Source organism: Eumetopias jubatus, unplaced genomic scaffold (assembly GCF_037043125.1).
Source record: "Eumetopias jubatus isolate StellerSeaLion01/CBP00866 unplaced genomic scaffold, mEumJub1_p1.0 scaffold_16, whole genome shotgun sequence".
Taxonomy (NCBI): Eukaryota; Metazoa; Chordata; class Mammalia; order Carnivora; family Otariidae; genus Eumetopias; species Eumetopias jubatus.
This window is the reverse complement of record NW_028274822.1, coordinates 71376469-71395087: the sequence shown is the minus strand read 5'-3', so window position 1 is coordinate 71395087 and position 18619 is coordinate 71376469. Positions and strand designations below refer to the sequence as shown.

The following is an 18619-nucleotide window of genomic DNA, read 5'->3' as shown; positions in this document are numbered from 1 at the left end:
CATGATCCCAGGGTTCTGGGATAGAGTCCCAAGTCAGGTTCCCTGCTCAGCGGGAAGCCTGCTTCTCCCTCTCCCCCTACTTGGGTTCCCTCTCAGGCTGTGCCTCTGTCAAATAAATAAAATCTTAAAAAAAAAATGTTTTTTTTTTAAAAAGGTACTACAGTAATATTTAAAGATTTTTATTTATTTATTTGTCAGAGAGAGAGAGAGAGCACAAGCCAGGGGGAGCAGGAGAGGGAGAAGCAGGCTCCTCACTGAGCAAGGAGCCCGATGTGGGACTCGATCCCAGGACCCCGGGATCATGACCTGAGCCGAAGGCAGACGCTTAACGACTGAGCCACCCAGGCATCCCAGTACTACAGTAATATTTATATCACAGCTTTCTTCAGAAGCATGTGATATAATGGGTTATATCACGGGTTCATTAAGGCTTGTAACACCACCCAGGACTGGCTGGATAGGAAGGCAGCAGGTCTTTCTCCTGCTGCTATCAGGGAAACTGAGCCAGAACTGGAGCAAGTGAATATCTGCAAAGGAATAAGGCTCAGACTCCCAGAGTCTGGTCCTCCAGCCATCAAATGACCTCACCATCTACCAAGCAAGATGTGTGCTTCCCAGCCAAGAAGCCAAGGGGCCTGCACTTTTCTGAGACAGAGACCCTCCCTTTGAGAACGTTCTTCAAGAACCTAGGGCCAAAAGATCCCCTAGGGGTCATGTGCTTCCTCTCTTTATTCCAAAAGGAATGCAGCTCAACCACTCTTAAGAGAGGGTCTGAATATTCTTAAATCAGCTTCATGAATAGCCTGTTTTGTGTCTCACAGTTCTCAACAGTCAGGAAAAACTTCCACTTTTGCCCTGAAATGTAATTACTTACAGCAATAGCCTGCAGGATTGTTTCATCCTAAACATGTGAATCAAATGCCCCTTATGAAGATCAGACACAACGTAATAAGGCTACGCCTTTACATAGCTTTGAATAAATACAACAGCAGCTAAAGATATCAAACAGCCAGCCCCTACACCCCAACCTTGCTCCAGCCTCTTCTGTCTCTGCACTTTGCAGGTCCCTGAAAGCCTGGGTAAGAACCCTGGCTCTGCCTACACCTATAGTAAGGACTGACCTTACCATGTATGATTCAACCTCTCTGTGCCTTAGTTTCCTTGTGGATAAAATGAGGATATCAACAACAGCTACCACACAAGGGTTGTTGTGAAGTTTACATGTGGCATTGTACCTACAGTGCTTAGCGCAGTGTCTAGCACACAGTTGGTGCTCAGTAACTAGTAGCTAGCATTTCGTCAGTATTTTTAGCGTGATCACAGGTGTCCCCAGATAACCTGTCCACGAAAAGCCGACGGCTAGACCAAGCCCAAGCCTACGGCGGGACAGGCGCGCAGGGCCGGTTCTTGATTTTTTTTTTTTCTTTTTGAACCTTGGCAAAGAGATAAGGCCCTGAATGACAGGGAGGCCTCAGGATGGAAGGAGGAAACCAGGACAGGGAGAGGAGTTTCTCCCCTGGCGAGGGGCGGACTCCTCGGGGCCTTAGTCTAGGTAGGAGTCTCTCGGGAGGACGCCCCAAGAGGGGCTGCCGGCTGGGGCGGCTGGGATTCAGGCCGGCGGCCAAGTGGTCACGAATGAATGAACCCGCAGTCCTTCTGTCTCGTCGTGGCTTGGGAAGCCACTTTCGCCCCTCTAGCGCCCCGTCCTCTCCGTGACCTCTGACCCCACCAACCTCTCACCTCAGACCACCGCCTCCCCGGCCCACTCCTTCTCCTGCCTCTCCGACTCCCCGCTTCCTCACCCACAGGTCCGAACGGCTCCCGGCACCACGGCGCGGCTCGGCTCGCCAGCAAAATGTCCGCGGCCTCGCCCTCCCGCTCCCCCGGTGCGTCCGTGCCGCCGGCCGCTCGGAGCCCCGCGGCTGTCACCTGCCGAGCGGAAGTGAGCTGCCCGCGCGCGGGCACTTCCGGTGGACGCACGGCCTGGGGGCGGGGTCAAGGGTGCAACCCGGGCGGGGGTGGTGCCCGACGGGGCGGGGTCAGTAAAGGGGCGGGGCCAGACGGAATTAACCCCTCCCCAGCCGCGGCGTTGCCTCGCCGCTGCCTCCTGCAGAGCGCTAAAAAATTAGTTAAGTAATTTAAGTAACTTAAGGTGATGACTTTAAGGGCCATCTCTTACTTCTGTGTTACAGACAGGAAAACTGAGACTCTGAGAAAGGCAAGGTTTTGCTCAAGATCAAGTTCCTTATGAACGTTAGAGTCAAAACCAGAACTGTAAATCCAGTCTAGCGCTTGCTGCCCCTCAGGGCAGCCCTTTGAAATTCCGACTGGAAGAGTTAAACCCATGTGCCTCCGAGGAACTTTTATCCAAGAGGAACTTCATAATATCCCATTTTCCTTTGCTGGGTCTGCCAGGACGTTGATTCCTATAATCACCTCACTCCCGATTCTGGTACTATTAACTTCCTCCTTATAGATAATTTCTGATCATCCCCCTTAAAACAGTATTTCGTCACTGCACTTTAAAAATGTTTTACTGGGAATGAGTTTAACTATGACAAGCTCATATTCTGACTCTTAGAGCATTTTCTTTTTGCCATGATAGTGATTTCATTAGATTTGGACACATTTGTAACCAGATATGAATGCCACCTCTGTCAAAGGTGTTTCAGCAAAGACAGTAATTAAAGGTTTATAAACTAAACTTCAGGTTAAGAAAAGAACACCTATTTTTTATTTTTTTTAAAGATTTTATTTATTTATTAGAGAGAGAATGAGAGACAGCATGAGAGGGAGGAGAGTCAGAGGGAGAAGCAGACTCCCCGCTGAGCAGGGAGCCCGACGTGGGACTCGATCCCGGGACTCCAGGATCATGACCTGAGCGGAAGGCAGTCGCTTAACCAACTGAGCCCCCCGGGCGCCCAAGAACACCTATTTTTTAAAAGTTGCTTATTACTAGAAGCGCCTGGATGGTTCAGTGATTCTTGGTCTTGGGGTTGTGAATTCAAGCCCCACAGTTGGGTGTAGAGATTACTTAAAAATAAAATCTTAAAAAAAAAAAAGTTCTATTACTACATTATGAGACCATTAATGTCAGACTGAAACGCTAGTCACTTAAAATGATTTAGAAGTCTGGTAACATTTACCTGTTTCTTATATGTAAAAGGTGACTTTACTGCATCCTCAATTCTTTACAGGAAATGTAAAGAACATCTTCTTTTTGGGTGTGGGGAGGAAGTATTTCAATTATGAACTATAAATATATATAACTGAAAAGTGTTATTTCTAATGTTTTAAACCACTCTGGTTAGCTAAAGATATATTTGTGTTGTTTTTGAGTACTTGTATAGGGTTTTTTTATAATTATAAATTTAGTGAGCACTTCATATGTGTAAGGCACTCCTTTTACATACATTGCAGCATTAAACAAGTGACTTTGGCTTCACACTCTTTCTTACATTATTCACCTAAGTATTAGAAAATATTGCTTTTATTTTATTTATTTTAAATATTTTATTTATTTATTTGACAGAGAAAGACACAGCGAGAGAGGGAACACAAGCAGGGGGAATGGGAGAGGGAGAAGCAGGCTTACTGCTGAGCAGGAAGCCCGATGCTGGGCTGATCCCAGGACCCTGGGATCATGACCTGAGCCCAAGGCAGACAGACGCTCAACAACTGAGGCATCCAGGCACCCTGAAAACACTGCTTTTAGATACATCACTATCATCAGGTTATAAACCAAATATAAATAAGAAAAAGAATTAGTTTCACCCTCTAGATTATATAAGTAAAAGGTTAGCATTTGAAATATGTGTTAATTCAACTCCAGGGGGAAGGATGAAGTCAAACATTAACCTAATGAAAATTTTTGCTAGTGAAAATATGAAAACCTGATGATGGGGCACCTGGGTGGCTCAGTCAGTTAAGTGTCTGCCTTCGGCTCAGGTCATGATCTCGGGGTCCTGGGATAAGCCCCAAGTTGGGCTCCCTGCTCTGCAGGGAGCCTGCTTCTCACTCTCCCTTTGCCCCCCACCCCCACCCCTGCTCGTGCTCCCTCGCTCTCCCTCTCAAATAAATCTTAAATAAATAAATAAAATCTTAAAAAAAAGAAAAATATGAAAACATGAATAATGGCAATGTTTGTTTGCTTTGCCTTTACTTATGTTTTTCACACTGCTTAAATATTAGATATTAAAAAGCCAATCATGGGTTCCTTTGTACCTCTACTGACATGATTTCTTTTTTTTCTTTTTAAGATTTTATTTATTTATTTGCTAAAGAGAGAGAGGGAGAGCAGAAGCAGGGGGAGTAGCAAGCAGAGGGAGAAGCAAGCTCCCCTCTGAGCAAGGAGCCCAATGAGGGACTCCTTCCCAGGACCCTGGGATCATGACCTGAGCCAAAAGCAGATGCTTAACCGACTGGGCCACCCAGGTGTCCCTCAACTGACATGATTTCTTAAGGTATGTTCGACCTTTGTTTTGCTTATCTTTGTGGCATATAGCCTGATAAATAAGGTGATAGTAAAAGATACATTTTTTCTTTTCACTTTTTTTAAGATTTTATTTTATTTTATTTTTATTTTTTTTAAAGATTTTATTTATTTGACAGAGAGAGACACAGCGAGAGAGGGAACACAGGCAGGGGGAGTGGGAGAAGGAGAAGCAGGCTTCCCACGGAGCAGGGCGCCCCATCCGGGGCTTGAGCCCAGGACACCGGGATCATGACCTGAGCTGAAGGCAGACGCTTAACGACTGAGTCACCCAGGCGCCCCTTTAAGATTTTATTTTTAAGTAATCTCTACACCCAAGGTAGGACTCAAACTTACAACCAAGAGTCACATGCTCAGGGGCCCCTGGGTGGCTCAGTCGTTAAGCATTTGCCTTCGGCCCAGGTCATGATCCCAGGGTCCTGGGATTGAGTCTTGCATCGGGCTCCAGTCCTGCATTGGGGTCCCTTCTCAGTGGGAAGTCTACTTTTCCCTCTCCTTCTGCACCCCCCCACTTGTGTGTGCTCTCTCTCTCAAATAAATAAATAAAAGCTTAAAAAAAATTATCACTTCCAGGGGCATCTAGCTGGCTCAGTCAGTGGAGAAGGCACCTCTTGATCTGGGGGTTGTGAGTTTGAGCCCCATGTTGGGTTGTAGAGATGACTTAAATAAATAAATAAATAAATTTTTTAAGGGGCGCCTGGGTGGCTCCATTGGTTAAGCGACTGCCTTCGGCTCAGGTCCCAGCTCAGGTCCTGCATCAGGCTCCCTGCTCAGCAGGGAGTCTGTTTCTCCCTCTGACCTTTCCCCCTCTCATGCGCTCTCTCTCTCTCTCAACTATAAATAAAAAATCTTTAAAATAAATAAATTTATTTTTTTAAAAAGGAATGATCACTTCTAGTAGATTGTAAGGTACAATTGAATATGATAGTTTCTAATATTCTCTTAGATGTACCTAATTTACCAAAGGAAAAAAAATATATTTACCTGATGCTCTTCTAAGGAATTATGATACTGAAAGTGTGAAGGCGGTTAGTTTCTTAGTTTGTTTCAAATCACCAACATTTTTATTTGGAGTGATTATTGCAAAGTGCAGAATGTCTTTTTTATCCAAGAACTTGAAGCATACCTGGAATTTACCAGTGCACGTGCCCATTTTAGAATGCCATTTCCTAAAATAATCCACTAATGTTTTGAACATTTTCATCATTTGGTTTCTCTTTCTGCTAAAGAACAATTAAATCCTAATGTAGCATAGGATCCCTTTGGGCTGAAATCTGCATGGGCCAATAGCAATTAAACAGTTCTTTAATGCTTCTTCCCCACCCTGTACCAACACCTAGCAAGACACCAAACTCTTATAACATGTCTTGTTAGAAACTCATGGTCTGGGGGCGCCTGGGTGGCTCAGTCATTAAGCGTCTACCTTCGGCTCAGGTCATGATCTCAGGGTCCTGGAATCGAGCCCCGCATCGGGCTCCCTGCTCAGCGGGGAGTCTGCTTCTCCCTCTCCCACTCCCCCTGCTTGTGTTCCTCTCTCGCTGTCTCTCTATCTGTCAGATAAATAAATAAAATCTTAAAAAAAAAATTCACAGTCTGCCCGGTGCCTACGTATCTTCTGCTGTTTAATCATTTTATTTTATTTTTTTTAAGATTTTATTTATTTATTTATTTGAGAGAGAGAATGAGAGACAGAGAGCATGAGAGGGAGGAGGGTCAGAGGGAGAAGCAGACTCCCTGCTGAGCAGGGAGCCCGATGTGGGACTCGATCCCAGGACCCTGGGATCATGACCTGAGCCGAAGGCAGACACTTAACCAACTGAGCCACCCAGGCGCCCCTGTTTAATCATTTTATTATTAAAGATTTATTTATTTATTTGAGAGAGCGAGAATGAGAGAGAGTACATGAGAGGTGGGGGGACCAGAGGGAGAAGCAGGCTCCTCGCCGAGCAGGGACCCCGATGCGGGACTCGATTCAGGGACTCCGGGATCGTGACCTGAGCCGAAGGCAGTTGCTTAACCAACTGAGCCACCCAGGCGCCCCCTGTTTAATCATTTTAAAAGGTGGCTGGACATGCAGGTTTTGTCATACATAACCTACTGGGTAAGAAAGATAATCTTTGGTAGTACTTTATGCTTATGGTAGTTCTAGATGGTTTTGTTACTTATGGGGAACTAATAGCAGCTCTCAGGCTCAGCTGAGTAGAATAGGAGCTATTATTTTTTTTGAAGGCCAAATAGATCACAGAAGATTCTAGGAAACACTGGAGAAGGTAGTGCATATTTGCCATCACCAAAATACTTATTTGCATTTATGGAATGTGTTTTGTTTTTTAAATGTGTATTCATTTTTTTCATCTTGGCAGTGGAGAGTTTTATTCTCAAAGAATAAAAAATGTTATGGTTAGGGGTTCCTGGCTGGCTCAGTCAGAAGAGCACGTGATTCTTAATCTCTGGGTCATGAGTTCAAGCCCCACATGGGGTATAGATATTACTTTTTTTTTAAAGATTTTATTTATTTATTTATTTGAGAGCGAGAATGAGAGAGAGTGAGCGAGCATGAGGGGGGTAGGGTCAAAGGGAGAAGCAGACTCTCTGCCGAGCAGGAAGCCCGATGCGGGACTCGATCCCGGGACTCCGGGATCATGACCTGAGCCGAAGGCAGTCGCTTAACCGACTGAGCCACCCAGGCGCCCTAGATATTACTTAAATAAATAAAACAAAACAAAAAAATGTTCAGGGGGGCACCTGGCTGGCTCAGTCAGTTAAGCATCTGCCTTTGGCTCAGGTCATGATCTCAGGTTCCTGGGAACACCTGCGTAGGGCTCCCTGCTTAGCAGGGAGTCTGCTTCTCCCTCTCCCTCTGTCCCTCCTCCCTCACTCTGCTCTCTCTTAAATAAATAATAAAATCTTTTTTTTTTAAGATTTTATTTATTTATTCATGAGAGACAGAGACAGAGACAGAGAGAGGCAGAGGGAGAAGCAGGCTCCCAAGGAGCAGGGAGCCCGATGCGGGACTCGATCCCAGGACCCTGGGATCATGACCTGAGCCAAAGGCAGACAGACGCTTAACCATCTGAGCCACCCAGGCGCCCTAAATAAATAAAATCTTAAAAAAAAAGTTTGGGTTAGGGACGCCTGGGTGGCTCAGTTGTTAAGCGTCTGCCTTAGGCTCAGATCATGATCCCAGGGTCCTGAGATTGAGCCCCACATCGGGCTCCCTGCTCAGCGGTAAGCCTGCTTCTCCCTCTCCCACTCCCCCTGCTTGTGTTCCCTCTCTCGCTGTCTCTCTCTCTGTCAAATAAATAAATAATATCTTAAAAAAAAAGTTTGGGTTATATGCAGTAAATAGGCTGCTCATGCACTGGTGACCTGCTTTTAACTCGTCCCTTGGCTAGAAGAAACAAAAGGTATAGGTATAAATATTTGTCTGATTTTTTTTGGAAACTAGTATTTTTCTTACCTCATGAACTATTAGGGGACCTGTGGTTGTACTTAATAACCTTATATTTACCTCATACTTTCATTGCAAATAAAGTTTGAGCTCCATGCCCCTTTCCCCTCTTATTTTGTCAGTGACTAAGTATATGTATATTTTTTAACGTACTAGAAAATGTAAAGGTTGGTAATTACATCACTTCCTAAATGACAGGAATAGATCATAATTAAGAATTTGTGTTTTCTCAAAAATAAACTCAAAATGGATGAAAGACCTAAATGTGAGGGCGCCTGGGCGGCTCAGTTGGTTAGGCGACTGCCTTCGGCTCAGGTCATGATCCTGGAGTCCCAGGATCGAGTCCCACATCGGGCTCCCTGCTCGGCGGGGAGTCTGCTTCTTCCTCTGACCCTCCCCCCTCTCGTGCTCTCTATCTCTCATTCTCTCTCTCTCTCTCGCAAAAAAAAAAAAAGAAAGAAAGAAAAGAAAGAAAGACCTAAATGTGAGACAGGAATCCATTAAAATCCTAGAGGAGAACACAGGTAACAACCTCTTTGAACTGGGCCATAGCAACTTCTTGCTAGTCTTCAAAGGCAAGGAAAACAAAAACAAAAATAAACTATTGGGACTTCATCAAGATTAAAAGCTTCTGCACAGCAAAGGAAACAGCTGACAAAACCAAAAGACAACCTACTGAATGGGAGAAGATATTTGCAGATTTCTTATCAGATAAAGGGCTAGTATCCAAGATCTATAAAGAACTTATCAAACTCAACACCCAAAAAACAAATAATCTAGTCAAGAAATGGGCAGAAGACATGAACAGACATTTCTCAAAAGAAAACATACAAATGGCCAACAGACACATGAAAAAATGCTCCACATCACTCGACATCAGGGAAATACAAATCAAAACCACGATGAGATTACACCTCACACCAGTCAGATGGCTAAAATTAACGGGCGCCTGGGTGGTTCAGTCAATTAAGCATTGTCTTAGGCTCAGGTCATGATCCCAGAGTCCTGGGATCAAATTCTGCTTTGGGCTCCTTGCTCAGTGGGGAGTCTGTTTCTCCCTCTCCTGCTTCCCCTGCTCCTGCTCTCTCTCTCTCTCGGTCAAATAAATGAATAAAGTCTTAAAGAAAAAAAAAAGAATGGCTAAAATTAACAAGTCAGGAAATGACAGATGTTGAGGATTCAGAGAAAGGGGAACCCTCCTACACTGTTGGTGGGAATGCAAGCTGCTGCAGCCACTCTGGAAAACAGTGTGGAGGTTCTTCAAAAAGTTAAAAATAGAGCTGCCCTATGACCCAGGAATTGCACTACTAGATATTTACCCAAAGAATACAAATATAGTGATCTGAAGGAACACCTACACCCAAATGTTTGTAGGAGCAATGTCCACAATAGCCAAAATATGGAAAGAGCCCAGATGTCCATTGACAGATGAATGGATAAAGAAGATGTGATACATATACACAATGGAATATTACTCAGCCATCAAAAAAAAAAATCTTACCAGGGGCACCTGGGTGGCTCAGATGGTTAAGCGCCTGCCTTCGGCCCAGGTCATGATCCCAGGGTCCTGGGATCGAGCCCCACATCAGGCTCCTGGCTCAGTGGGGAGTCTGCTTCTCCCTCTCCCTCTGCCTCTCCCCCTGCTCATGCTCTCTCTCTCTCTCTCTCTCTCTCTGTATCTCTGTGTCTCAAATGAATAAATAAAATCTTTAAAAAAAGTAAATAAATCTTACCATTTGTAACAATGTGGATGAACTAGAGGGTATTATGCTAAGCGAATTAAGTCAATCAGAGAAAGACAATTACCGTATGATTTCACTCATGTGGAATTTAAGAAACAAAACAGAGGATCATAGGGGAAGGGAGGAAAAATAAGACGAAATCAGAGAGGGAGACAAACCATAAGATACTCTTCTTTTTTTTTAAAGATTTTATTTATTTATTTGACAGAGAGAGACACAGCAAAAGAGAGAGAACACAAGCAGGGGGAGTGGGAGAGGGAGAAGCAGGCTTCCTGCAGAGCAGGGAGCCTGATGTGGGGCTCAATCCCAGGACCCTGGGATCATCACCTGAGCTGAAGGCAGACGCTTAACGACTGAGCCACCCAGGCGCCCCCATAAGAAACTCTTAATCATAGGAAAGAAACTGAGGGTTGCTGGATGGGAGGTGGGTGGGGGGATGGGTAACTGGGGGATGGGCATTAAGGAGGGCACGTGATGGATGTTATATGCAACTGATGAATCACTAAACTCTACCTCTGAAACTAATAATACACTATATGTTAATTAATTGAATTTAAATAAAAAAAAAGAATTTGTGTTTTCTGTGGGGCACCTGGCTGGCTCAGTGGAGGATGTGACTCCTCATCTCAGGGTTGTGAGTTTGAGCCCCACGTTGGGTTTAGAGATTACTTAAAAATAAAATCTTAAAAACAATTCTAAAAAAAAAGAATTTGGGTTTTCTATGTTTTTACTGCCTTCCCCATACTTACTATTTTGTTTTGTTTGGGGCAGTGGAGGGGCAGAGGAAGAGGGAGAGAGAAAGAATCCCAAGCAGGCTTCCTGCCCCGTGCAAAGCATGATGTGGGGCTCAATCTCATGACCCCGAAATTTTGACCTGAGCCAAAATCAGGAGTTTGACACTGAACCAACTGAACCACCCAGGCGCCCCTTCCCCATACTTTTTTAATGTGGTTTTTTTTCTCTGGCATAAGGAAACAAATTCCAGAACTCTGCTGAGTTGAAAGGCTCACTATGCCAAAGGTGGCTGTTACTTTTTTTTTTTTTGAGTCACTGGCAAGGCTGAGTTCTCTTTCAGTCCCTACTTTCCTAATTTTAAGAAGAAAATTGTCATAATTGAGATTTACTAAGAAATCGAAGGGAGATGTAATGTTCTAGCTTGCATATTATGATTACTGAGAAATTCATCTCCTACAATATAGCATCTCTAGTTACCCTTCAAGAACAGACATATCTCACAGGCTAGATTTGAGATGAGAGTCAGACGCTTAACCGACTGTGCCACCCAGGCGCCCTCTAAATCCTTTTCTGAAGTAGGCAGGGAATAAATAGAAAAATTTTATACATACGTCCCATGTTCCACATGCTATGCTCAGCTATCTGGAGGAACTACCTTCTTTAATGATAAATGTTGGCAAATGCTATCAGCCTCACTGGGGAACAAAATTTCACTGGGGATGTAACATGGAAAGAAAAGAATATTGAACAAAACAAACCAACAAACCTAAAGGTACCAGGGCTGCCTGGGTGGCTCAGTCAGTTAAGCATCTGCCTTTGGCTCTGATCATGATCCCGGGGTCCTGGGATTGAGCCCCATATTGGGGCTCAGTGGGGAACCTGCTTCTTACGTCCCTCTGCCTGCCACTCCCCTGCTTGTGCTCTCTTTCTCGCTCGCGCTGTCAAATAAATAAATAAAATGCAAAAAAAAAAAAAAAACCCAAACCCCAAACCCTAAAAGGTACCAAGCTGGAGAGCCTATGTGAAAGTAAGTTAGCGGTAAAAGCAGTCAGAGCTTTAAGGTTTCCCAGAAGACGGGCGCCTGGATGGCTCAGTCTGTTAAGTGTCACTCTTGATTTCAGCCCAGGTCGTGATCTCAGCGTTATGAGATTTAGCCCCGAGTTGGGTTCCACGCTATGTGGAGCCTGCTTGGGATTCTCTTTCCCTCTCCCTCTGCCCCTCTCCTCACTCATGTTCTCTCTCTCTAAAAATAAATAAATATTAAAAAGAAAAAGATTTCTTGGGGCACCTGGGTGGCTCAGACATTAAGCATCTGCCTTCGGCTCAGGTCATGATCCTGGGGTCCTAGGATCAAGCCCCAAATCGGGCTCCCTGCTCAGCGGGAAGCCTGCTTCTCCCTCTCCCACTCCCCCTGCTTGTGTTCCCTCTCTCGCTGTGTCTCTGTCAAATAAATAAATAAAATCTTAAAAAAAAAAAATAAAAAGATTTCCAAGAAGACAGAAGTCACAGTGTTAGTTTGTTCAGGAAGGACATCCGAGGGAAGGGGGCATTGGTGCTAGGCCTTGCCCAATGAGAACAGAGCCTCACAGGCTGAGACGGAAAGACAAAGCAGGGGCGCCTGAGTGGCTCAGTTGGTTAAGCAACTGCCTTCAGCTCAGATCATGATCCTGGAGTCCTGGAATCGAGTCCCGCATTGGGCTCCCTGCTCAGCGGTGAGTCCGCTTCTCCCTCTCCCGCTCTCCCCTTTTATGTACTCTCTCTCTCTCAAATAAATAAATAAAAATCTGTAAAAAAAAAAAAACAAAAACGAAAGACAAAGCAATCCAGGGACAACAGTGCAAAGGCAGGAAGGCAAGAGAGCCGGGCATCTGGGTCCTTCAGAAAGCATTTCACAAGTCCCTCCTCGGAACCAGGCCCAGAGCTGGGTGTTGGATAGTCACATGGGTGAGGCAAAGGCCCTGCCTTTGCTGAACGTACAGTCTGTCTGGGGACGGTGACAGAGCAGCAGACCCAGTGTGATTGGTGCTGTGATGGGGGATGCTTGAGAGGCTATGGGAGTCCAGAGCAGGGGCTGAAGCTCCCTGGAGTTGGGGTGGAGGAGCCTAGACAAGTGGAGGACATATAATCTGGAAGCGCAGAAAACAATGAATGTTTATGGAGCACCTAGGGTGTGGCAGGTGGTATGTAGAGGGTCTCATTTGCCCCTGATATCAGCCCCATGTTATCTGGGGGTGGGAGGGGATGTAACTCTTAAGAGCTTAAGTCAAACAGTGTGTGAGTGTCAGAGCTAAGGGCCTGGTCCTAGAGCCCCTTATAAGTCCCACTCATTCACCTAAAATCTATTCATCACTCCTGCCCGAGCCGGCCATAAGGGGCATACATGAACAAGGGCTAGCACAAGCTCTCCTTGGGCTACTGTTGAGTGTGGGAGAGAGACAAATAAAGGGGCAATTATAACACAGCCCAGAAGGACCAGGGAGGCACAGGAGACTTGAGCAGCAAACTTGCCCTGGGAAAGGCAGGGAAGGCTTCCTGGAGGTGGTGACATCTAGCCCAAGCTGTGAAGGATGATATGGCTACTATCAATAGTTGCCATGAACCAGGCATTGTGCTACACTCTTCCACGTATTAAGTCACTGGACTCTTCCCAACAGTTTGAGTTTCCATGACTGTCCCCAGGTAAAACTGAGAAAACAGGCCAGTAGGCACGCTTCCCTGTGGGCCTGGGTCTCCTCTCTCACAGCTCTGCCTGGCAGGAGAGCTAAGAATATAGTACTACTGTATTAAGGCACAGCTTAACATCAAAGACTGGATACTTATGGTTTGCAGAGGTGGGAGCCAGAAGCAGAGAAGGGGGAGCCTCTCAGGGGCTTCCCTCTCCACCCCCACCACCGAAGCCAGCTGGTCACTCTGCCTGAGTCCCACTCATCAAATCCTGACAGGTGTGACCCAGTCACACCTGGGTCTTGCGCATCTCACCCGGTCCTCTGAGACCCCAGGCCCAGGAGGAGCCCCTTGCTTCAAGAGGGTGGCATAGAGCCTATGATTGTCAAGCCCGCCTGGATAGAGAACTGACTTCTCCCAACAAATTCCCCGTCGCTAACAACATCATCACCTCTTGGTTGGACAAGGGTGTTTTAAAAACTTTTCTTCAAGTCCTGTTCACTTTCCACCCTGCCCTATTGAGCTGGCTGATGTGGGACGGGCCTGTCTCCCTCTTTTAGCCTCAGTCTCTCCTCCTTGTGAACCCTGCACTCAATTAGGGGCCAAGCACCATCGTGTGCCCTTGATGTCCATCCCTTCATGTCACCTTCACCATTCCCAAGAGGTGGAGGCTACAATAACCTTCACTTTATAGGTGAGCACACTGAGGTCTAGAGAAGACGAGGAACTTTCCTACTTTCACAAGGCACCAATGGACTGAGCTAGGAGTGGAGGCTGGTGACAGTAGAGCCCATGCTTTCCCCTTCCCCCACCCATACCTGCCTCACGGGGTTTCATCCAATCAGAGGAAGGTTGGGAGTTCTTGTGGTGTCGCGAAATGACCAAGGACCTGCTGCTGGCACTGTGTGCCCTTCAACAAGTCCTTTCCTCCTTCTGACACACACAATCTCCCAGCAGGTCCTTCCCCACCCTCCCGCCACAGTGGTGCGTAATCAACGAATGTTGCACAAATTATCATTTCCGCCTATGCCCACTAGAGGGCCCCCAAGTGACACTAACTGCCATGCTTCCCTTCCTATGTAATTGATACAAAGGCAGGCCCACGGCATCCCTGTCCCAACCTTCTTTCTAGATTCTTCTTCCTATGTGATTACTAGTCCTTTACTTCAATTTCTGTTTGCTTGCTGTTTTTATTATTTTTACCCTAGAAATTACTAAAAGTTACCTCAGATCCTTTCTGGAGGGATGCAGGAGGTGACTTTGTCCACAGTCTCACTAACAAGGCCAGCACTGCAGCTGCTGAGGTGTTGGCTGGCTCACTTTGCTGGCATGAGGCTGATGCCGACTGGCTAGGTCCAAGGACCTGGGGGCCGGGGGGGGGGGTCCCCGCAGGACCAGCCAAGAGGGTCCCTGGCTTCGCGCAGGATAGAAATCAAATGCGAGCCAACAAGTGAGAGCAGAGTTTATTAAAGATAGAGCGAGAGGGTAGACACAAAGCGTCCGCGAGACTCGGGAAGGAAAGAAGAGTGAGTCTCATCTTTGCTGGGGGCCTGGGGTTTTTATTGAGGATTGTGGTCTGGTGCACATGGCTTCTCAGGCATCCAGGAACAAAGACGAGTGTTTAGGTGTCCTCCATGAGTCACTTCTGCCCTGGAGCCAGGGGTCTCGGTGAGTCAATGCTCTTGGAAAATGTTCGTGACAACCCTGCCCAGTCACTCCTTAGATGTTATCTGTGGTGCTGGAAGACTCCAAAGAAATCAACTCCTTGACCTTTACAAGGAGGACACACATCACCTGTACGGGAGGCATGTGTAGGGTGGGGGTGCGGGTCCTAGCAAGAATAGTAGCAGGAAAGGGAGCAAAAAGCAGTTGTTCCTGGAGTCCCCTCCATTTCCCTGTCTCAGGGCAGTGACAGGTCTGCAACTGCCCCACCTACCCTGGGATTGGCGTTCGGCTCTGACTTCTGCTAAGCCAGGTGTGTATGTTTAGATGTGTGAGAAGGATCCTGGCTTCTCCAGAACCCCCACGTACACCATCAAGGTTGGCAGCAGCAAGAACCAACCGGGGTTCCAGTCTGCCCACATGGGTTCCAGCTCATTCCTGTAGATCCCGGAATGTTCTGGACCTCCCCTACATTACCCTCCCCCTGCCCTTCCTGACAGCCTGCCTGTCTGTAAGCTCCAGCATCAGACTCAGTGACAACATCCTTCCAGAGACCGCTTAAGCAGCTCCCATAATCGCCCAGGTTCAAAACTCTGAGACGAATCAAGAGAACTCTCTATGGCCTGGTATTTCTGCTTGAACCCTGACTGAATCAGAGGAGGGACACTGGTTCAGAGCTGGCAGCTTCTTAGAGCTCAGGGCCTCCAAAGGCTCAGGGTGAGGTCCTCCTAATAGACCCACTCAAACAGAGTCCAACTCTCCTAACCTCCTTGTAGCCATGTGTGGCTGGAGGAGGAGAGACTTTGGCCAAGCTGGCACTGACAACAGAAAGCTGCAGTTACCTGCCGTCCCATGGGCCAAGCAAAACAAAAGGTAACCCAGAATCCTACATAAAACCAGATCCTCTGTATCACATGGGGTAATGTGATAAGTGGGCATCCCGGAACGGGGACACACTGGGGACAAAATGGTTGATGGGAGTCTGTGGGTGGGTATTAACACCCTCCACCAGGATGGAGTCCTGTGCTCCCCAAGAGAAGAGTTTGAACGTCAGTATCCAGGTTGGGACATTGCTTTAGAACTCAGTTGGGTAAAGAGGCACATGTGAGCCGGGCTCCCAGCTGGGGCTGAGCTGGACTTCGGTGATGCCCAGACTCTGCAGCTTCAGCCCTAGATGGCCACCAGGGGGCTCTCAAGCCATGTCCCGGGAGGCAGTGATATCCCTAGGCTGTGACGTAGAGGAAGAATCCAGGGTAGAGGAGTGGGGTTCTCCAAGGTTGAGCAGGGCACATTCCCTGTGCAAGGCAGTCAGCCACATGTATAGGAACTCTTGGTGCTGTAGCTCATCTGATCCACCTTGGGTAGCTGGGGGTATAAAGCTGGGTTAGTGCCCCTTGGGACCCCCACTGGGGCTAAACTCATGGAAAGGCCTGAAGCTATCATCATGCAGGGTGGGGAGGCTGGAAGGTGGCAGGCCTCAGACTCATGAGGATTTTTTTTTTTTTAAGATTTTATTTATTTGAGAGAGAGCAGAGTGGGGCAGGGAGGGGGCAGAGGGTGAGAGAGAAGCAGACTCCCCGCCTAGCAGGGAGCCCAACAAGGGGCTTGATCCCAGATCCCAGGAACTTGGGAGTATGACCTGAACTGAAGGCAGATACTTAACTGAGCCACCCAGGTGCCCAACTCATGAGGACTTCTGATACTCCTTCCCTGCTCACCAACTGTGTGATCCACCGCCCCCTATTCAGACCTCAGTTTCCCCATCTGTACAATGAGGAGGCTGGATCAGATGATCATTCAGGTGGCTTCCAGCCCACCAGCAATAATGGTGATGATGGTGGCAAAGATGATAACAGTACCATTTGCCAAGAACTCATTATGTGCTAGACTCCACAAAAAAAAAAATTTAATTCAACTGTCTTCCTTAATCTACATGGTATAGGCGTGACTGTCACCCCCATTTCATAGGTGAAAACACAGAGGCTCATACAGCTGCAAAAGAGTTGGGCTAGGAGAGAGATAATACATCTGGTAAGAGCCCAGCCCAGGTTCTGCTGTTTCTGGCTGTGTGACCCTGGACAAGTCACTCACCCTCTCTGTGCCTCTGCTTCCTCTGATGCCTGCTCCACAGGGCTGCCACAAAGACCAAAAGCAGTAATGCCAAATGCCCGGCATGCAGGGAGCACAGCACGTCAATCATTGTTCCATATTATTATTTGTGGCTGGGATGTGAACCACAGTCTACTTGGTCCCATAGCACCAGCTCTCCACCCTCTGGTCCCATAGCACCAGCTCTCCACCCTCCTGCTGAAGCAGGAGATGAAATGCTGTCTGGGTTGAGGACTCGGATTTCATGACAGGCTCAGGTCGCCACAGCGGCACAGCAGGCTTGCCAGTCGCCCAGAAAGCTGCCCAGCTCCGCTCTCGAGCCAGACGAGGCTGCCCCCAGTGGGGGCCGCACAAGCATTCCTGCTCACCTGGCCAGCAGCCTTCTGCCACCCCATCCTGGCAGGCCCACAGCCAGCCTCTGCCCCCAGGAGCTTCCCATTTGCTCCTCACCGAACTCTCTGAGCCTCCTCTGCAAGGCTCACCTGCTAGATAATGGAATACCTTATAACCTCCCATGGGCTACCCTTTGGAAGATGTCACTTCACTGTCTCCCCAAACTGGCTTCCTGCCTGATCCCTTACCTCGTAACCCCCAAGCTGGCTGATTCCCTTGCCCCCACCTAGCTCACCTGCCTGGGTACCAAGCAGACACTGTTCTCGAAGAGGACATTGCTGGTATCTGTGTCTGGTAGATGCCATCAAGAGACAGAACTGGCAGTGTTCCTGGTCTCCTGGGTCCCTACCGTCTGGTTTCTACAAAAGTTGCTGTTCTTTGCATACAGGGTAGCACTCTGGGAGTGGAGGGGTTACTGCCTCTCAGTGCCTGACAGAGCCAGGCACACAGTGGGGCTCAGGAGAATGTGAGTGAATGAATGAATGAATCAATCAATCAATCAATCAAGTGAAAGAATAAATGATGCAGGGCCAGGTTTGGTCTTTGGATGAGGGGGACTCCAGGGCTCTCAATGGCACTGGAAACCCGGGATCTGGGTCCTGGTTCTGTCTGCCACCACTCTGCAGCTCTGGGACCCTGGGCAAAGTTCTCAACCCATCCCAAGCCTGTTTCTTCTTCTGTAAACCAGGGAGAGTAACAGTCCTGGCCTCCAGGAGGCAATGTGGAGACACCGTGGAGAGAAGTGAGCACAGCCTGTTATGATTACCCACCCTATGAATGACCACCGTCCTGAGCCACCTGGGAGCTAGAGGTGGGTTTGGAGATGCAGGCGTGATGCTCAGCTGGTTGCGAGGGTGCCGGCATGAAACCTTGGTGCTGAGCTTCTGTCGGCCCAGCTGGGGCAGGACGTGGGGCAGGAAGCCAAAGGTGTGAGCCCCCTGGCCGGCTCTGTGGTCCAGCCCTGTTTACACTCAACCCAGTGTGGCACGTGGCCTCTGGCAGTGGCCTCCTCCCCACCCTCCCATCCCCAGCTTCCCCCAATCCAGCCTCAAGTTAGACGGAGCCTTCAAATATTGCATCTGAGACATGGTCAGCCCCTGCCTGAACCCTTCTCAGAAACTTCCCTGGTCCACCTCTCCACACAGCACGAAGCTCCTAGCCTCTGCCTTCTCCCTCACCCTTCCGCTCTGAGCTCCAGCCACCTGGACCTCCTACCCAATTCCTCATGTCATCCTGCCTGTCTTTTGTCCCTTCTCTAGTAACTTCTTGTCACTAGCACGGTAACAAGAATCTGGCTAGGCCCTGTGCTCAGCGTCCTCTCTCCAGGTTGGGGGCCCAACACCAGCTGGGGAGGGATGGGGGGCAAGGGTC

General features: G+C 47.8%; 1 protein-coding gene across 1 annotated transcript in view; it reads right to left on the bottom strand.

Annotated features, from left to right (window-relative positions):
* Nucleotides 1–1945, bottom strand: part of AP1B1 (adaptor related protein complex 1 subunit beta 1) — a 53769-nt gene extending 51824 nt beyond the window's left edge. Inside the window, exon 1 of the mRNA XM_028124617.1 lies at nt 1803–1945. The gene's annotated coding sequence lies outside the window, so the exon portion shown is untranslated. The remainder of the gene's footprint in view (nt 1–1802) is intronic.
* Between the last annotated feature and the right edge of the window lie 16674 nt (nt 1946–18619).